Source organism: Triturus cristatus, chromosome 8 (assembly GCF_964204655.1).
Source record: "Triturus cristatus chromosome 8, aTriCri1.1, whole genome shotgun sequence".
NCBI lineage: Eukaryota > Metazoa > Chordata > Amphibia > Caudata > Salamandridae > Triturus > Triturus cristatus.
Window position 1 is genome coordinate 1,580,182,247 of NC_140591.1, and position 22,078 is coordinate 1,580,204,324.

Genomic DNA, 22,078 nt, shown 5'->3' on the forward strand with positions numbered 1-22,078 from the left:
TGCTTTTAGTCACCATGGCAACCGGCTGAGTTTATTTCAAGAGAGCCCACAGACTGAGATGTGTTCAACAGGTAGGCGCACTAAGATTTCGCATTTTCAGTGTCTCGTGTTCACACGACCAAAATGCTGTTAATCTGAATCAGCAGAATGAGAGGTTATTCCCATGTAAAACGTTTTCCAAGGCCTGTAGAGATTATATGATTAGCCCCTGAAATCACAGACAGTGGACGCGACCCCGAGGCGCGAACCCTGGTTTCCAGCAGGCTAGCCGATGCGCCACATCCCCTCCGCGATGTATCCACGGATCTGACCTTCCTATCTAAATCGCGAACTCTGCCGAACTCTGCGCTACTCGCCGCGCCTCAGGAACGCCCGAGGGAGTCACCAGACGCCGCTGCTCCGGGAGCGAACGCGACCACCGGCACCTAGCGCGGGGAAAGGCCAGCAAAGTACACACGCCCCCCGCGCCAACCACCGGCAGCGACAACACGCTCCCCCGGCCCCAGACACCTCACCTCGGGATACCGTTCCGCACCACGCCCCGCCGCCGACCACAATCCACGCGACGCTGCCACGACAGAAACAACCACGACATCTCGCGCGGCCCGGAGCGAAACAGAAATCGCGTGTCCAGGCTGGAGCGGCGCGCAGGAAACCGAACACTCCGGGGTGGCCACCACAGGGTGCCAAATGGCTGCGGGTTTCCGCGGGCTTCTTGAAAAACCGGAAACGGCTCTGCGAATCGTCGACATCGGGAGAAAAGTACATTAAAGCTTGTTTTGCAGTTTTACGCAGCGCAGAATCGACCCTAAGGCAATGGGGCACTTTCAATGAGCACTAGTGCATTATATAAGGACACTTTTTCCCCCTTTGACACAAAGAGATTCAGTGATTTGCCCAGAATCACAGGAGTCGTTGAGTCGGCGCCAAGACTCAAACGTGGTTCCCCTGTTCCAAAGTCTGCAGCTCTGGCGCTAAGGCCGCACCCCTTCCTTGGTTCCTTACAAAATGATGGCAAACACTTTTCTCTGTGGTCCATGGACTATTGTTTTCCTAAAGAGGCTGCTGGCTAAACCATCAGCAGAGCTGGACCTCTGCATTTCCTTTAGGGCTACATACATATATACACAAGCTAAGCTGTAGGTGGAATTACTAGGCAAAATAATAATTTACAATTATAGAACGAATTAAAAAACACTTTAATTTTAGGGATGCAAAATAAAAGCACTTCGAATGTAAGAAACTGTCATGTAAGGTTACTCCAAATGTACTTACCTCACTGTAATGGCCCCCAGCAGTGCACTGCGGAATAACTGCTGCTGTTCCTATCTGCATGCATTAGAAAACTTGTGTAATCAAGTACTCATCCTCATCTCATCAGGAACAATCTTGTTTTGTGAAGTAATCAGAAAGTCATTTTCAAATCATCCTCTAGTCCTCAGGAACAAACCCACCTTGGGAAGTAATCAAGAAGTCATTTGCACATCATCCTCAAATCATCAGGGCTTGTTTCTACAGTCTGCTGATGACTTCAAGAGCTTGATGATGTCTGATGATGTGAAAAGGACTTCTACAGTAGTTGGATGATCATCCAATGACTCTGGGATGGCTTTTAAAGTAATCCGGGGTAGACACTGCAGCCAGGAACACACCGAGCTGCAGTCACATTTGGCAGTGAATAGACTGGAACTCACCAGCGCCCAGCAGCTTCCTCTGGGGCCCTTTGATGCTTGTAGTGGTAAAGAGCCTGATTTAACCATCACAGGGCTGGTGCCCGATGGTGCATTACAAGGGCATACATTGACATTTACTGACAGCCACATTAGATGCAGTGAATAGACTGGAACTCACCAGCGCCCAGCAGCTTCCTCTGGGGCCCTTTGATGCTTGTAGTGGTAAAGAGCCTGATTTAACCATCACAGGGCTGGTGCCCGATGGTGCATTACAAGGGCATACATTGGCATTTACTGACAGCCACATTAGATGCAGTGAATAGACTGGAACTCACCAGCGCCCAGCAGCTTCCTCTGGGGTCCGCTGATGCTTGTAGTGGTAAAGAGCCTGATTTAACCATCACAGGGCTAGTGCCCGATGGTGCATTACAAGGGCATACATTGGCATTTACTGACAGCCACATTAGATGCAGTGAATAGACTGAAACTCACCAGCGCCCAGCAGCTTCCTCTGGGGTCCGCTGATGCTTGTAGTGGTAAAGAGCCTGATTTAACCATCACAGGGCTAGTGCCCGATGGTGCATTACAAGGGCATACATTGACATTTACTGACAGCCACATTAGATGCAGTGAGTAGACTGGAACTCACCAGCGGCCACTGATATCAGAGCAATAAGGGCTCCATATGAACGGTGCTTAATGCAGATATATAGGCTCTCCACACAGACACATCTGGCCAGGTTCTTGCATGGCTTTTAATGCTCTCTCTCTCTTCTCTCCTCTCTCATGCCCCCACAGAGATACTCCCTTGGCCCACATGGCATCCAGCTCTCCTCTCTGAGGAGGCAGCCTTGTCTGTGCACTCACAGCAGAAACAGTGCAGTCAACCTTACACATGAAGATGACTTCAACATTTTATGAAAAGTCTACAAACTACTAATTATTGTATTGGAATGCGCAGCTGTAGATTACTTATATCACACAGTCTAGCCCGGATTGTCTTAGCGCTGGTGTTTGCTAAAACATGACACATTCTGTTGATATTGTTCAAGCACCTTTTACTCCAGTATCATGAAAGTGAGTTTGACATGGCTGTGCATTATGGCCAAATAACTTGTAAATGTTTGTGAAGATAGGCTGCTGCTATGATACAATAGAACCAACATCAGGCAGACAACAGCACAAAACAATACTACAGCAAAGCAATATATTACTAAAGTACAATAATAAAGCGCAGCGCCACAGTACCGCAACAGCAATATGGTCAGGGACTACCGAATTTCCCCCTCCCCCCCCCCGGGCATAAACACATTTTTAATGAGGGACATGAGAGGTAATGACTTTTGGAGGCGGGGGTCGAACAACCCCCGGCCGTATTTATTAAAATATGAAAACAAATCAAAACTTTTTATAAGAAATAAACATTATTTACACAAATTTTATACGCAGAAACATAACACGACATTTGATTACAATTAATATGCACAGATTTCAGATGGCTAACCTTAACATATCACTAATACATAGTTTTCCTATCCGAATCTAACATAACAATCATAATCATACATTAATTACTTTCTGCGTATCCTATTTGGGCCTACGGCAAGGTCATTAACTGGTGTCAGATCCTTATCAATTTACCACGCCCCCCGTAGAGTTGCGCATGCGCAGGGGGCCCGCTTACCGAGAGGGTACTTCCCCCCCCCGGTTACCCCCATATGTTCCCTGAACTCCACGCCAATTTGGGGGGTCTTGCACTCTGCGCCATTTAATGACGTCCATGCCAGTGCGGGGTGGCCAACCAGCCTAAAAGAAAGCGTGACTCCCCCCCTTCCCCGCACCCATCCAGCCAACCGGATGTACCGCCCCTGGAGTTATAGGAGAGACCCCTTGTCCCTCCCCCTGGGCGACCCCATCCGAGAATGAGGCCGCCCCCTAAGGACCTTAAATTTACTGCTCACTAGTCATGACCTTACCGCCTGACCAAGGAATAGCAATAAATACGACGATTGAAGACCTGTAAACGGGAGAAAACGCCTAAGGAAGGAACCACACCGTCGATTACAAACACCCATTAAATACCTTGCAACAGGGGATGGAGGGTGGGTAAACAAAAGAAGTTAAGCAGCCTCCTAAGGGCTGCGACCAGATGCTGGGAGAACGCGGGACAAAGAGACCGAGTCCCACGCTCCCCAGCCTTTTAACCTAATCCATGGGGGCAGACCAGTTCTAACTGGTCTGACCCCCAGGCCCCCCCCCCCACTCCCCCATGACCCGGATGCGCCTTAATCGCTTCCGGGCCATGTGTCACCGTCGCAAGCCAATCCCGGACACGGCGCGCCCACCGCGTCATGATGACGCGGTTGTCCGCGCCGCCGGGTGGACATGCGAGGGTGAGGGGGGAAGGGGTCGGTGCCCCGCCATATTTGCGGCGGGGCCGATCCCGGCCCCGCCTTTCGATATGGTCAGGGAATACCGAAATTCCCGCTCCCCCCTGGGCATAAACACATTTTTAATGAGGGACATGAGAGGTAATGACTTTTGGAGGCGGGGGTCGAACAACCCCCGGCCGTATTTATTAAAATATGAAAACAAATCAAAACTTTTTATAAGAAATAAACATTATTTACACAAATTTTATACGCAGAAACATAACACGACATTTGATTACAATTAATATGCACAGATTTCAGATGGCTAACCTTAACATGTCACTAATACATAGTTTTCCTATCCAAATCTAACATAACAATCATAATCATACATTAATTACTTTCTGCGTATCCTATTTGGGCCTACGGCAAGGTCATTAACTGGTGTCAGATCCTTATCGATTTACCACGCCCCCGTAGGGTTGCGCATGTGCAGGGGCCCGCTTACCGAGAGGGTACTTCCCCCCCCTGGTTACCCCCATACGTTCCCTGAACTCCACGCCAATTTGGGGGGTCTTGCACTCTCCGCCATTTAATGACGTCCATGCCAGTGCGGGGTGGCCAACCAGCCTAAAAGAAAGCGTGACTCCCCCCCTTCCCCGCACCCATCCAGCCAACCGGATGCACCGCCCCTGGAGTTATAGGAGAGACCCCTTGTCCCTCCCCCTGGGCGACCCCATCCGAGAATGAGGCCGCCCCCTAAGGACCTTAAATTTACTGCTCACTAGTCATGACCTTACCGCCACAGGCCAGCATAGTTGCCTGACTATCTGGCCCCCCCAACCTATCCCTCAGAAAGGTCATGCCCCTTCCCTCAGACCCTCTAGCCAAGCCATGAAATTCTCTAACATTAAGTCATTACCCAACCTAGTCAAGTGGACCCCGTCTTTTAAGAAGCACGGTTCCCCCCTGACGCACCCATGTGCAATGCACTGTAATTTGGAAGATCTGAACAGTTTCCCTAATTTATTATTGACCCTCTTTACCGAGTGGTTCAAAGCTCTCACAGAGTCCCCCCCTCTCCATTTAAATCTGGGTATCATGTGTGACCAAACTATGTAGCAACCCTGGCACGCCCTGGCTAACCAACCAATCTCAGAGATTATGTTCTCAAACAAGACCCTCCTGCCTAACGTGACCAAGTCATTGCCCGCCAGGTGTAAAATAACGATAGAGGGAGGAGGACTGTGTCTCTTCAGCAGATCAATCATAAAGCCCCTAAATTGACTAAGGCAAAGGCCCCCCTTCCATGAAAAGATACTGTGAAACCCCTCTGCTCTGCCCGTTTCCTATAGTCACCTGCAAGAAAAACAGATTTCATACGCCGTACATATGAATGCCCCACAATCCACACATTACGTGTCCCTGTGACCTGTAGTTTTGTTGATCGTTGCAGGGAATGTTGTTGCTGGGATGATGGCAGTTCCCCCCTGCATGACAGGTTTGAGAAACTGTGAAGAAAACGACAGACAGGGAAGCATCAGTACACAATTATAATGTGTCATCACAACATGTGCAGCCGCACATAACGCTTATAACTATTGGAAACCCATCGTCCAATCCTCTGTACCTTACTGGAATGCAACCCCCGAGCCGTTGCTTCAGTGGCAGCCCCTATCCTGAAAGAATGCGTTCCGAAAACTCTTGGATCCATGCCTGCCTTGCTGATTGCCATATCCAATACTGTTTTGAACTGGTACCTGGTAAGTGGTGTACCGTCCGCATGTAATAACAATGCTCCACCCAAAGCGCTGTTCCTCAGACTGAGGTAATTTTCAAGATGCATTACCGGGCAACACGGGTTGTTTCGAACCCTATGCAGTACCACCCCTTCTCCCCGAGCTTCCTGATCGGTTTTTGATTTTTTGATGGTCAAAAGCAAAATGTCACCTTGTACCTTTACGTACTCCATTAAGAGCCCACCCTGACTATCCCGCTTGTTGCGTGCCACCAATTCACCCACTCTGAAATAATGCATCACAAAATGATGTCCTGTCACTTGTCTGAAAACCCTCTCCAAAAATGAACTACATTTTTCAAAGTAAGCACAGGAAACTGAACAACCCATAGGCATGCACCTATCCATGTAAAACTGTCCTTGAAATGAAAAACCCAGCAAATGATGATCTAAAGGATGCACTGGCAACAGTCGGAATGCAGATTCAATATCTGATTTTGCCAGCAAGGCCCCCGGACCCAAAACCCTCAATATCTCAACTGCCTGATCAAAGGACGCATATTTCACACTGCAAAGTTCTTCATTGATGGCATCATTCAATGACTTGCCTCTGGGCGCTGATAGATTATGAATCAACCTAAACTCCCCCTCTTCCTTTTTTGGTACCACCCCTAGGAGAGAACAGACAAAATTAGGCACCGGGGGGACCTCAAACGGACCCAGTATTCTCCCTCAGCCCAATTCCTTCTTAATCTTTTGCACTACAACCCTTGTGTTTGATCTGACAGACAATTGATTTTTGCACTCAGATGTCCCTTTGTAATCCCCAACTGGTATCCTGAAACCATACAAAAACCCTTCCTGCAGCATCCTAGCTGTAGCATGATCTGGATACCGATTTAACCAGGGATTCATAGCAAAGACATCAATGGGTGAATGCGTTACCTTTTCCATTTCTTCTTCAGTCCTGTTTTTTCCCCCCTCTTGACCCTGAAAAGGTGTTCCCTTTCTTAAGGCAATTTGACTCTGGGTGAGAGGGGTGATTACATATGGCACATGCGTGCCTGAACTTACAGGTGCCTTGGGCTCTAGTACAGGACTTCCTATTAAAGTCCCAGCACACTCCCTTTCGCCTTCCCCCTTTCTCAGTGGCCGGCGCCGACGCCCCTGGGTGCCCTGGCCGAAAGGGCTGCTGTGGCGGCAAAATGTGTGCCTTGCCCCAATTCTGACCTGTACTGCCCGGCTGCCCTGGGCCAAACTGGTCAAACCAGGAAATAGAATCCACCCTGTCCCATGTGAGTGAAGGGTCAAACTCTTTCGCCTTCCTGAAGTTCATATCATATTCCTTCCAACCCACACCCCCGTATTTATCATGCGTCATTGCCACCCTGCTCTGGTAACATGCCATTTCTGCTTCCATATTAGGTGTACGTTCAGCCACTATGGCCATATACACAGAAAATGCCCTTATCCAGTTTGTCAATGTCTCTTCTACCCTGAATCTAGACATTTCCGCACGCCACTCACTGGGAAGCATCCAATCCTTCTGTCTCTTTGCATATTCCATTTCCCTGTTATCCATCAACAAGGAAAACATGTTTACATACGCCCCAGACCAAATCAATTCTTTCACATCTCTTGCAACATGGCGCGCTAAATATTCCTTCCTGGAAGGTAACACCCCGCCGCCCAACAATGGTAAAGCCAGCTCCTTACCCGCTGACTCTGCCGTCTTGGCTTTTCCACTGTCGCTTTCCTGAAGCCCTGGCTGTGATTGCTGGGTCTTATCCGCGCCCAGGCTCTGTTCCCCGCCCGGGGCCGCCATGATCTTTGCCACCATTCTTTGTGCCTCTGCCAAGGGATCGGTGCCCGCCGCCAAGGGCAACACCCCCCCCTTTCCTAACCATGGAAGAACTGCCGCTATTTGAGTGGCTAATTCCAACGGGACCTGCCCCCCCCCCTGCTGGTGATAATACCGGGGCCACAGGGTTCAAGACAGGAACATTGGGGCCTGTTGGGGGAACAACCGGTATGATACTTGGCACTACCGGTTCAGTGGCTGGGGAGACCGGAGCTGGTGCAGGTACCGGCACCGCTAACCCTGGGATGTTGGGCACTAAATCAGGAATCTCTGGCACTGTTGGGAGCCCAGAAGGACCACCCCCTCCCGGTGTCTCTAAAGGTTCTACTATTTTGGGTTCCTGATTCTTCCCCTTCTTATGTCTAACCCTCTTAGGAAGAGCATCCAATTCCCCCCTCGGTTTTGGGGGTACTATCGTCCGCTTAGGCCTGCCGGACGGCCCGCCCTGATCCTCCACCTTCTGCCTGAGCTCAGCTAGGCTATGCCCCATTTGCTCAACCTTGCCCCATCTCCTATCCATAGTCGCCATCCTACGCATCATTGCCTCCAGCATATGCTCCATGCGGGACCGCTTAGTTCCCCGCTTACCTGACATGCTATGCTATGACCCACACGCCTATCCTTCAATAACCCTGCCCAACCACAATTAAACCAGCTCTTCACCTAGGAAAAAACACAAGCAACACAGGCTTAGCACAAAATACAATCAAAATATTGCCACCACTGTACCTACACCCCTTTATACTCACACACGCAGGCCAGGTAACCCTGCAGTTGGGGAGAAATGTGCACCAAACGTACAGATATAGCAAAATTACCAAAACATTTCATCAAATAATCCCCAATTATAATCTTAATTCAATACATTCACTTGTCTGCCCCTAGATGCTGTGATGAGGGCCATGAAACATACAGATGCGCTGCCTGCACCCTCACAGGAGCTGGAATTTAAAAGAAAAAACCCCACTGGCATAGAATCAAAGGAACTTGAGCCTGTAACCTTGCGTGTAAGAGCCCCTGACATTAACCCTCAGGCCACCGTCACTATGAAATCCCACAATATGTTCTGAATCACTGAATTGTACCCACTGCGAGTACTTAAACGATCAAATCTCAGCGTCTACAGCAACGAGCACCTTCGGTGCTCAACATTAGCGTCAGTCAAATGCGCTCCGCTCCACACGAGCAGCCCCCTGGGCCCCCCCCTTGCACGAATACCTTATGGGCGCGTGCGCGCGCCGTGCACCAAACCTAAAACGCCTCTCCCAGCAACTCCCGCCGCCGCCGTCCACGCTGTCAGCCAGCTGGCCTGCCTTCGCCGTACTCGCGCAGCCCCAGGCTGATCACGGAACCAGAAAAACTGCCTCGTCGCGACTCCCGGACACCGAAACACGTAGACAGCCACCGGCGATGCACCGATACGACGTCCCCGCTTCCGTCGACAGGAACCTGCAGTAAGGAATAAAATAAACGAAAAAAGTTAAGCAGCCTCCTAAGAGCTGCGACCAGATGCTGGGAGAGCGCGGGACAAAGAGACCGAGCCCCACGCTCCCCAGCCTTTTAACCTAATCCATGGGGGCAGACCAGTTCTAACTGGTCTGACCCCCAGCCCCCCTCCCAACTCCCCCATGACCCGGAAGCGCCTTAATCGCTTCCGGGCCATGGGTCACCGTCGCAAGCCAATCCCGGACACGGCGCGCCCACCACGTCATGATGACGCGGTGGTCCGCGCCGCCGGGTGGACATGCGAGGGCGGGAGGGGAAGGGTTCGGTTCCCCGCCATATTTGCGGCGGGGCCGATCCCGGCCCCGCCTTTCGATATAGCTTAGCAAATCATCAACACAAGACACCAATAAAGCCTAACAGATGACAACAAAATCACACAATACCAATGTACTACATCAACACAACTCAAAACACACGAACACAACAAAATGATGCATAAGTACACCAAAACAACAACACAGCAAAACAACATGGCAACATAATCTCAAAACAATACAACAGCCCATAAACTAGGCAGTTCAACAAGAAAACAGAATAGCACAACTTAGCGAAACAGAAAACAAAACTACTAACATAAAAACACAACAGAACAATGTAACAAAACTATAGATAGAAAGTTAACCCCTTCCCTGCTCATGACGGAACCGTTCCGTCATGAGCCACGGTTGCCGTGTGCTCATGACGGAACGGTTCCGTCATGACAATCCTGTTGGCGGCCGCTCCGCCTGCGCGGCGCTGTTTCCCCGCCTGTGCGGGGCGACAACGCAAATGGGCGGAGTCATGACGGAACCGTTCCGTCATGAGCACAGCTCAACTGTGGCTCATGACGGAGCGGCTCCGTCATGAGCACAGGCCCGCCGCGCTGCCCCCCTGCCCCCCCCAGCGCTGCAGCGGAATGTCCGCAGCAGCGAAGGGGTTAACAGATCAACACATGATGACAACAAACCACTAAAAACAATATAGCAAAACACCGACACAGCACAACAACCTAGCAAAAATAACAACAAAACAACAGAAAAACACAATACATCGACAAAACACATAAATCAATCAATCAGGGGAATTGTAAGCGCGCTACTCACCCGTGAATGTCTCAAGGCGCTGGGGGGTGGAGGGGAATAGGTCTGTCTAGCCAAAGAGCCAGGTCTTGAGGGTCTTCCTGAAGGTGTTCAGGGAGGGTGCTCGTCTGATGTCTGCCGGTAGCTGGTTCCAAGTCTAGGCTGCAATTTGGGAGAAGAATCTTCCGCCTGCTCTGGATCTGTGAATGCGCAGGGTTTCGGCCAGTGTAAGGTTGGAGGATCGTAGGTTTTTTTGGGGTACGTGGAAGTTGATTCTGTCGTTGAGGTATTTGGGTCCATTGTTATGAAGGCACTTGTAGGCGTGGGTGAGGATTTTGAAGATTTTGAAGGTGACTCTTTTTTCCACGGGGAGCCAGTGGAGTCTTCGTAGGTGCTGGGTGATATGTTTGTGCCAGGGGAGGCCTAGGACGAGTCTGGTGGCAGTGTTCTGTATTGTCTGGAGTTTTCAGAGTAGGGACTTGTTGATGCCGGCGTAAAGTGCATTTCCGTAGTCCAGTCTGCTGGTGATGAGTGTGTGGGTGACTGTCTTCCTTGACTCGGGCGGGGGGATCCATTTGAAGGTCTTGCAGAAGATGCAGAGGGTGTTGAAGCAACTCGAGGTGACGGCATTGACCTGGCAGTTCATGGTGAGTGATGAGTCGAGTATGATGCCGAGGTTCTTGGCGTGGTCCAAGGGCTTTGGTGGGCTTCCAAGGGCAGTCGACCACGATGTGCTGTCCCATGCAGAGGGGCTGGTGCCGAGGATGAGGACTTCTGTCTTCTCGGCGTTGAGCTTCAGGCTGCTGTTGATCATCCAGACTGCGACGTCTTGCATTCCTTCCTGAAAGTTGAGATTGGTGGCGGTGGGGTCTTTGGTGAGGGAGAGGATGAGCTGGGTGTCGTCAGCGTAGGATACGATGTTGAGGCTGTGTCATCGGACGATGGTTGCGAGTGGGGCCATGTAGGAGTTGAAGAGTGTCGGGCTCAGTGATGACCCCTATGGGACTCCACAGGTGATTTTTCGTGGGTTCGCAGAGGAAGGGTGATAGTCTGATTCTTTGGCTTCTTCCGACGAGGAATGATCGGATCCAGTCCAGGGCTGTTCCTTGTATGCCTGCGTCATGTAGTAGGCTGAGTAGTGTGCGGTGGGAGACGGTGTCGAAGGCTGCTGATAGGTCAAGTAGGATGAGGGCTGGGGAGTGGCCTTGGTCCAGGAGGGTGCGGATGTCGTCTTCAGAATCTGGATTGGGACGGGTGGAGGACAGCATTCTCCTCGATGAAACATGTTAGTTCCTTCTTGACTGTTTTCTCTGCGACTTTGACTGCGAACGGGAGGAGCGAGATGGGCCGATAGTTCTTGAGGTCTGTGGGGTCAGCTGTGGGCTTCTGGAGCAGGGGTCTGACTTCTGCACGCTTCCATGCATCTGGGAAGGTTCCTGTTTTGAAGGTGGTATTGATGGTATGTTGTAGTTCAGGTGCAATGGCGGCGATGGCTCTGTGGTAGTTGTGAGGGGGGCAGGGGTCGGTTGGGGCTCCCAAGTGGATGCCTTTCATGGTCGAAGCGGTGTCTTCGGTCGTGATCAGTGTCCAGTTGGAGATGGTGGGCCGGCTGGTTTCTCTCGTGGGCGGAGGGAAGTCTGTGAAGCCTGGCAGGGTGGTCGACAAAGTTGTTGTAGATGTTCTTTATTTTGAGGTGGAGGCAGGTTCCAAGCCTGTTGCAGAGGTCTTGGGATGGGATGATGTCTGTGGCTTCGCTGCGTGTGTTGGTGAATTCTTGGATGACGCTGAAGAGTTCCTTGGAGTTGGTGGAGTTGGCGAGGATTTTGCTGTGGATGAAGATCCTTTTTGTGGCTCTGATTTGGTTCTGGTAGTCCGTCATGGCATTCTAGTACGTGGTGTGGTTTTCGTCTGTCTTGGTGTTTCCCCACTTCTTCACCAGGCGTCTGCAGGTGCGCCTTGATTCTTGGAGAGCGATGGTGCTCTCCAAGAATCGCAACACAGCAATAAAACATGATATTTGTTGTTTTATGATGAGTTGTGTTTTCCTATGATGATGTTGTGTTGTTATATCTTAACTTGTGCTTTTTGTGTTGGGATTGTGCTGTGTTCTTTTCTCATACCTATTATGTAGCTTCCTGTACAGACCAACACACACTGCTACATTTCCACTTGAGAGTAGTCTATCCCTTTAGAGTTCCAGTGAAAAACAAACTTTTGTTACTGCCACGGGTGTGTTGGTATGCTGCCGCTCCAGCTCTACAACTCTTCACGGGCACAATACATCTAAAGCATATCTCAGACCAGACAATCTAATTAATCGGGGACCAAATATTTGTACTGCAATCATTTGAATAACTCCAGGGCCGGCTGCACAAATGCGGTGAACCCCTTAGTCTTTCTTATGTGAGCAAAATATGCATTTACATTTGTGAATGCTGAGTCCTCATTCACATTATCAGAGTTAGTTTAATCGTAAAATTATAATCTTATTGTAATAATTATATTATTTGTAATTTTGCAAAGCCAAATTTCACTTCTAAAGTCAGGTTAATGATGGAGGTGGACAACGAATGAATGGGTAGTACATGGCAACATCACAAAATAAAATGATGCATATGCCTCCTTACATCGCATGCCTTTTTTCTGCATGCAATTACATCGGGGTTGAAACAATGACCGCGTTGTAACAACGCATACCATTACCCCGCAAGTCGTAACAATGACTTGTTCTAGGGGGGGCGCTGGATGTTGGAATAGTATAATTTACTATTCCAACTGCAGTATGTGCAACAGTAGGGAAGCTGTTGGATTTTAAATCAAACACCTTCCACCCCCTCTGTAAGTCATTGTGATGACTTGCGAGGTAATGGTATGCGTTGTTACAACGCGGTCGTTGTTACGTCCGCGTTGTAATTACATGTGTTGAAAAGGATTTGTGGTAAACGCTGTTTACCTAAAATAGTGGACGGAGTGTTGAAACTTTTCACACACTCACTTCCATTCAAAGACCTGGGTTTAATCCATCGTTATTTTGCTCTCCACATCACCCCAGTTTGGACCCAGTCATATGCAAATCAGTCTTGATCCTGCTCCCCATGGAAACAGTCCAGCCCAAACTGCCAGGCCATGTCTTCCCTGGAATGGAAACATGCATAGTGGAGCCGGTTTCGGGGTATCACCACTTATCAGCCAGACTAGCTTGAATCCAGTGGCGCAGCGAACAAGAGACCCATGTCTTGTAAAACTCACCTGCCCCTTTTCTTTTCCCCAATAGTGGCTCAAGAGCTGGTGTTTTCTAGCTGCCTCCCACCACCTCAAGGTTGCATCTCTCTGTCTTCTGTTGCGACTGGTGTATGCCAGTGCCACACGGTCTCATACCACATCCACATAGTTAGACCTTACAACCTTAGAGAGGTCTTCCCCCAAACCTTTTGCCTGTTTCTCTCACGTTTTGCTGATTCCTTTTGGTTGGTTTTAGTACCCTGCTAACAAGTGCTAAAGTGCATGTTCTCTCTCCCATAAACAGTTCAGTGACTAAATATCGAGGGACATAATATAGAATGCCCAAAATATCAACTCCAAAATATAGAAGTTCAGCATATAGAATCCCTATCTACAAACAGGTAAGTACTAAAATATCGATTGCAAAATATAGAATGTTAAAATATAGTTAGCTAAAATATTGAATTTTTTAAATGTATTAAAATAACATAAATGTAATTGAATATTAAAAACAGTTAAATAAAACATACTTGAAATAATGTAAAAAAGCTTAAAATGTAAAAATAATAAATGTCATGTAAAAGAAAGTAGAGATTTTGTTGGATAGTGAGATCGTAAAAATTACTATTCCCACTCCAGTGAGTGCAACATTAGGGAAAACATTGGCTAGCGTATGGGTAAAAATGACTATTCCCACTCCAAAGAGTGTAACAGTAGGGAAAGCGTTGGATAGCGGGAGGGTAAAAATTACTATTCCCACCCCAGAGAGTGCAACAGTAGGGAAAGCGTTGGATAGCGGGAAGGTAAAAATGACTATTCCCACTCCAGTGAGTGAAACAGTAGGGAAAACGTTGGATAGCATAGGGGTAAAAATTACTATTCCCATTCCAGTGAGTGCAACAGTAGGGAAAACGTTGGATAGCGTAGGGGTAAAATTACTAATCCCACTCCAAAGAGTGCAACAGTAGGGAAAGCGTTGGATAGCAGGAGGGTAAAAATTACTATTCCCACTCCAGTGAGTGCAACAGTAGGGAAAGCGTTGGATAGCGGGAGGGTAAAAATTACTATTCCCACTCCAGAGAGTGCAACAGTAGGGAAAGCATTGGATAGCGGGAAGGTAAAAATTACTATTCCCACTCCAGTGAGTGCAACAGTAGAGAAAACGTTGGATAGCGTAGGGGTAAAAATTACTATTCCCACTCCAGTGAGTGCAACAATAGGGAAAGCGTTGGATAGCGGGAGGGTAAAAATTACTATTCCCACTCCATAGAGTGCAACAGTAGGGAAAGCGCTGGATAGCGGGAGGGTAAATATTACTATTCCCACTCCAGAGAGTGCAACAGTAGGGAAAGTGTTGGATAGCGGGAAGGTAAAAATTACTATTCCCACCCCAGTGAGTGCAACAGTAGGGAAAGCGTTGGATAGCGGTAGGGTAAAAATTACTATTCCCACTCCTGAGAATGCAACAGTAGGGAAAGTAATGATTTAATATTAAAATAAGATTACATTAATTATCAATACCAATAAAAAATGAATTACAAATAATTACCAATTAATACAAATGTATTGCCAATTAATAATTAATTATCAATTGATTATCAATACATATAAATAAAAATTAATATTTACTTTATTACAATTAATTTACTTCCCACCCTATTCCCCTATAAACCCACAACCCGCTACGGAATTAAATTACTCAAAAATTAAATTACATAACATTCATTACTTTAAAAAAATTAAACATACATTACCAAAATAATACATAATTTTAACACATATACTACCATACATAACACAATTTATTTTTTTCGATATTATGGAAATCTATGTTTTTAAATTCGATATTATGGAAATCGATATTTCATACCCCAATTTCGATATTCTGTCCTATCCATATTTTGGTAATTCGATTGTATGAACTGTTAATGCTAATCAGGAGACAACACCATCGATCAGTTTGGCCAGTCTTTCTCAGACCATGTGTGCGTTGGAGATTCCCAGGATTCTGCAAGAATATCAGGATTTAGTCTCAGTATTTGATGAACAAGAAGTCAAGAAACTACCGCCACATCGAGAATATGATTGTCGGATAGAGTTGGAGCCAGGAGCATCATTGCCGTGTCGTAGGATATATGCGCTTTCTGAAGTAGAAAATCAACACCTAAATGAGTATGTGGAGCAATATTTGGCAAACGGCTTCATCCGTCCATCCCAATCTCCCGTTTCATCTCCCCTCTTCTTTATTCCGAAGAATGTATATTGACTATCGGGCCTTAAATTCAGTCACAAAGAAAAATCGATACCCATTACCGTTGATTTCCGAACTGCTGGATCAAGTTAAGGAGGCAAAGGTATACACCAAATTGGATTTGCGTGGAGCATAGCAGAGGGAGATGAATGGAAGACTGCATTCCAAACCCGGCTGGGTTTGTTTGAATATCAGGTTATGGCATTCGGTTTGTGCAACGCCCCGGCGGCTTTCCAACATTTTGTAAATGATGTATTAAGGGAGTTTTTGGATCGTTTCGCTGTTGTCTACATCGACGACATTCTCATTTTCTCAGCAAATCTGGAGGAACATGTTCAACATGTACGTGCCATCTTGAGCAGATTATTGGAAAACCAACTGTTTGTTAAGTTGGAGAAATGTGAGTTCCATGCAAACCAGGTGGAGTTTTTGGGGTTTGTTCTGTCGTCCGATGGAGTTTCTATGGATGAGGCTAAGATAAAGGCAATAATGGATTGGCCTTCCCCACAGAATGTAAAAGGGGTGCAGAGTTTTATTGGGTTTGCCAATTTTTACAGGCGCTTCATTCCTCAATTTTCAGAAAAGGTTTGCCCATTGCCTGCTTAAGAAGGAGATCACATTTGAATGGAATGACGATACTGAAAAGGCCTTTGTGGAACTTAAGAAGATTTTTGTCACAGCACCTGTTCTGCAGCACCCAAATCCTGAGAGACCCTTTTATGTGGAAGCTGATGCGTCCAATTTGGCAATTGGGGGAGTTTTGTCGCAAAGACACAAGGTTACTGGACAGCTTCATCCGGTAGCATACCGATCACGGAAATTATCTGCTGCAGAAATAAATTATTCAATTGCAGACAAAGAATTGCTAGCAGTGAAAGACGCATTCATATTGATACATATAGACAAAACAGTCCACGAAGGTACGATGAACATGGAAAAAATGTGGGATTAGAAATTCATGATGGCATTCTGAATCATGCAAGAGTGAGACTGCTCCATCCGTATTGAGAGGGAGTGCTGGTAGAAGGAGCGGGCACTGCAAAAGAACAACAGTAGGGAGGATTAAAAAATAGAGGTGTATAATACTCATCTCTATATCTTTAATAAAATCTTGCTTTTCTGACACTTGTCGTAAATAAAGTATTACGCACTCAGAATTTCTATATGTATCAATATGATCATGCATAAAGCAAGAGGCTGAGTCTGTGGTATCAGGTTCAAAAGGGCTTTATTCAAATAACTCGAGTTATAGGGAGAATAGTTCCATCACCACAAGGGATCAGGAAGGGTCTTCTGCTCAGAATATTCTCAATCTTTATTCAGAGAGTACAGTATATATACATTCAATATTATACGTAAGCAGGAGCGCTTCAGGCAGAGCAAGAGAGAATGAGATAAGAGCATGTGGGCGTGTAAGTAGGCGTGAAGGTGGGCGTCCATGAGGGCCTCCACGTGATGATCATTGGTGAATGTCATAGGTGGGTAGATACCTGGAGGGGGTTGCGTGGTCAGCTGGAACTTTACTGGAACTTTGCCTTACTTGTGCTCAACTCGAGCATGACGTGTAACTGACGTGGGGAAGGGCTGCTGTGCAATCGGGGAGTCTGGAAGTGAGACCTTCAGTGTCAGGACGACCAGTACATCTTGTATTATCTGATATCTATAGTCCAGGGCAGGGACTGATTTGTGACATAGGTTGCCCATCACCAAGAGCCGATGTGGCATCTATTTCTTCATTCACTGCGTAGGCCTTACATGGGGGCTATGGGCTTTTCACTGACGTGAGCTTTGCAATCACACAAAAAGAGACAGAAAGGCTAGGCTCTCTCCTTTGCAGACGGGTTGTGTTTTTATTCCTCCTTCTCCAGGCAGGAATGTGGTTCAGTAGGAGTAAGCAGATAACCGTGCTCAATACTGTCTCGGCACCTCGGACAGGGCCCCTTTGGCTGAGGCCCAAGTGTGCAAGGCCAAAGATATGCAGCTGCAGCTCTCAGAGCGTCTGAGGCCTGAAACCTCTTTTCGGCTCTGGCTGAGCCACAAAAACGGGCTTTCATGAAAATGACACGAGTACAGGAAAACATGGTGCAAAACGTGTAGGCCTCAATGCAGATTTGTCGTTTCTCTCATGGGAGACTGGATGATAGCATAAGCATCATGATAGACAGGCCATGGAGGGGAAATGCATGGGATACATGCATGTGTACATAAAGCGTTGGGGGGCACATAGGGGACACATAGGTCTCATAATTTTTATTTCCTCATTCCCTCCTTGTCCCCTAGTGGACCCTTCATGTCACATCTATTCTCATGAGACAGTCGATCTGTTCTTGCAGCATTATTTTTTCATTTTCAATGCTCTGTAAATGGGGATGTGGAACACATGCAGTAGCACACAGGCCGCAAACGGCCGGGCCACACTGCAGACATAGACAACAACTGAATATCATCAGTAGTATTAACCCACAGACGGTCAACACTTTCCATCCCCATGCTGATATTATTCCCCAGAGCCAACTGGACCAAGTCCACGTGCCTGGGTCTTGCTGTATGCTTTGGGCAATCTTGTGGAGCCTTGTTATTGCTTTGTATACAGACGGTGCGGTATTAGGGATGAAAACGCAACAGCTGGAGCCGATGATCCTACAAGCCCCGCCCCTATCCGCCAGGATGACGTCAAGAACAAGACGATTCTGAAGAACGACCATTCTCATAGCAGACTGTTCCTGGGTCAAGTTCCCCAGGGCTGATGCAGTCTCATTGGCAACTGTTTCTAGAATCCTTGTTAACCTGCGGATAAGTTCACTATTCTGGACGGGACCTATGAAGAAAAAGAATCCTTTGTTGAAATCTGTATATTGCTCCCAAGCTGTCTCAGTCTGGTCAATGCCGGAGGCATCGAGCCCTCGTCTGTGTCTGATAAGTGCTAGTTGGAGATCTTGATGATAGTTCGATGGGGCCAAGAAAACGGGTGGTAAAAGAAATGATATGTAGCACGTCCCACCCCAGTCTAAGGGCAGTTGCACATAGGCTGTCTGGCCACAAATAAAGTAGGTGTGTCGTGATGCTCTGAAATAGGACTTTCCTTTGTCTTTAAACACTATTATAGTATTCCACTCGCTGTGCCCCAAACGTACTAAGCCTTCTTTTCTGACACACAAGTTCCCTTTTACTAGCAGGACTGTAATTGAGCATGGACCTAAATTGTGTATGGGCTTGACATTCAACACTATAAAGTCAAGGGTCGCATTTCCTTGCAGATACTCTTCATTTTCTAGATCTGTACCTTTCCTTTGGGGAAGACCTTCTTCATCTGGGAAACATGCTTCATTTATGACTTTATTCAAGTTACCCCATACCCAGTCGCCTCTACACTCCTTGTCTTGACATTCTTTGGCATCACCGTTGATGGATGTCATTAAGGCAAACCATGCTCCGCAAGAACCATTATGGGAGAACGGAAAAGGGAAAAGAGGCAACACTCCCTTCACCTTCTGATACGGGGGAAGTCGGCCACAGACCCAGCAGTCTGTAGCATTGCTAGTCTGATGTGAATGGTGCAGCATCTGAATAAAGGTATTGTTGCGTAAGTCAAGTCGATATGATAGCTCATGGGATGGCAGATCACTAAATGTGTGCTTTATGGTATCATTAGTGGAGGAGTGTAAGAGTGAGGCAAGAGGAGGAAAAATAGCATGTAGTATTAAGCTGATACATATTATCGTGATGCACAGAAGAGATAGAAAAATCAAAGTCACTATACATCTACCACGTAATATTTTACAGTACTTGCTTTTCATCTTGCTCTTTTTATCATTATTATTGTCCGAGATCTTATGCAAGCCAGAATACATGTTCAACCGCTTCAACACCTAGTGGACTTAATTGATCAAACGGGTTCTGACTTTTTAGATCTAAGTTTAGCTTTGTACTCCTGCTGGGGAGTCTCCTCTAGTAAAGGGGGCTCAAAGTCTGAAAAGTTTGTGTCCTTTTTAAAAGAATCGTTATTCCCGAAGTAGCGTTTACAATGATGAAGATGAACCCATCCTTTCCGTCCTTCGACTTTAACGGCTGTCCTCGTGGTTAATAACACTAACTTCGGCGCCTTCCACCTTGGCTCAAGAGGGCTCGATCTATCAAAGTTCCTTATTAGGACATAATCCCCAGGAGCGATGGAGTGTTCCTTGACCTGGGTGTTGTCAGGGAAGGCGGCAGCAACCTGCGAACGACAAGAGAGTAGTGCAGACATCAAGGAAGCCAGGTAATCTGTCAGGATGTTACTATCAACATCAGTAATCTTTTTAGGCATTGGAGTGCTCCACATATTCGGTGGTCTACCAAAGACCACTTCATAGGGAGATAAGCCTGTTCTAGAATGGGCTACCATTCGCATGTAAAAGAGGGCAACCGGCAGGGCTACCATCCAATCTACACCTTTGTCTGCGCAAATCTTTGCTAGTTTTATCTTTAAGGTCTGATTGTGTCTTTCTACAAGGCCTGCTGCCTAAGGATGTCGTAGCCAGTGGAACTTCCAGGTATACCCTAACAGGAGGGACACCTGTTTCATGAGTTCAGAGGAGAAAGGCTGACCGTTGTCGGAATATACGACACGCGGAAATCCATAACGTGGGAAAAACTCTCGCACCAATTGTCTGGCGGTAGTTACAGCAGTATAATCAGGGACTGGATAAGCTTCTGTCCACCTTGTCAGTGAACATACTGCTACCAGGACATATTTGTAACCTCTACATCTGTCCATTTGGATATAATCCATCTGGAGGACTTCAAAAGGGTGGTCAGGTGGATGGAATCCACCTTGTTCCATCGGAATGCCTTTACCTGGGTTGAATTGGCAACAGATCATACATGTTCTGACCTTTTGTTTCGCTGCTGCACGCAGGTGCTTGTTGAACCATATATTCTGCAAGCTGTCTAGCATTGCTTTCTCTCCTAAGTGTGCAGGACTATGTGCGGTATTTATGATCACTTGTACCATCGAATCAGGAAGAAACCATGTTGCTTTACCCTTAGTCATCCAACCCTGATCAGTCAGTACCCCTCCTTGTTCCGACCATTTCTTTAATTCGTCTAGAGTAGCATGTGTCTGTATGTCTTGTACATCCCTGGAAGGATCCCTGACTGTCATGGCTTTGGTCATTGATGGTATCTGTGAGTTCGTCATGTCTAGTGGGGTCTGAGCTGTCTGTTTAGCAGTTCGGTCTGCCAGATCTTTGCCTTGAGAAATGGTATCTGTGGCTTTAGTATGTGCTTTGCATTTCAGGATAGCTATGGCTGTCGGCAAATGTATCGCTTCCAGAAGGGCTTGTATAAGGGGGCCATGCTGTATCTTGGCCCCGTGAGAGGTCAAGAAACCTATTTCTCTCCACAGTACTCCGAAATCATGAACTACCCCGAATGCGTATTGTGAATCGGTGTAAATGTTTACCCTCAAGTGCTTAGCTCTTATGCACGCGTGTGTCAGGGCGATGAGCTCTGCTGCTTGTGCTGACAGTATGTCTATTCTTTTAGTCTCTATGATTTCAGTAGCAGTGGTCACTGCATACGCTGCCACTAATTCTCCCGCCCCTGTCCTCATGCATGAGCCGTCAACATAGAGTGTTAGGTCAGGGTCTGAGAGTGCAACATCTGTCAAGTCTTGTCTTGGCTTAGTCACGGTATGTATTACTTCAACACAGTCATGTGGGGAAACGTTTTCTGTACTGGAGGGCAAAAGAGTAGCAGGATTCAGTATGTTGCATCGTCTGATCTCTATGTGTGGTTGAAATAACGTCAGCTCATAACCTGTCATTCTCGCTACAGTCAGGTGTTGTGTTTGTGTCCGGTTCAAGAGCACCTCCACTGCGTGTGGTACTTGTACTGTCAGGGGGTGGCCCAGCACTATTGAGTCACTTTGTCTTATGGCTAAGGCCGTTGCTGCATCAGATTTTAGGCACGCAGGCAAAGCCTGTGCTACTGGGTCCAATGTACTAGAAAAATAAGCACAGGGCTTGTGTTTTCCTGCATGATCTTGTGTTAGGACAGATAGTGCTGTTCCATCTCGCTCTGTCACAAAAAGCATAAAAGATTTGTTGTAATCAGGGATTGCTAAAACTGGTGCTTGACATAAAGCTCTTTTTAATTCTTCAAATGCCACAGTGTGTTCTTGTGTCCAAGGGAGGACATTAGTAGAAGCTGCCTCTTGTGTCGTTAACTGTATTAGGGGCTTGGCTATGTAAGCATACTGGGGAATCCACTGCCTGCAATATGAAGTCAGGCCAATGAATGCACGTACCTCCTTTTGTGTCTTGGGCTGTGAAAGGCCAGAAATCAATTGAATACGTTCTGGTGTCAGTCGCCTACCCTCCTTGGATAGCAAGTGCCCAAGGTACGCCACTTGCTG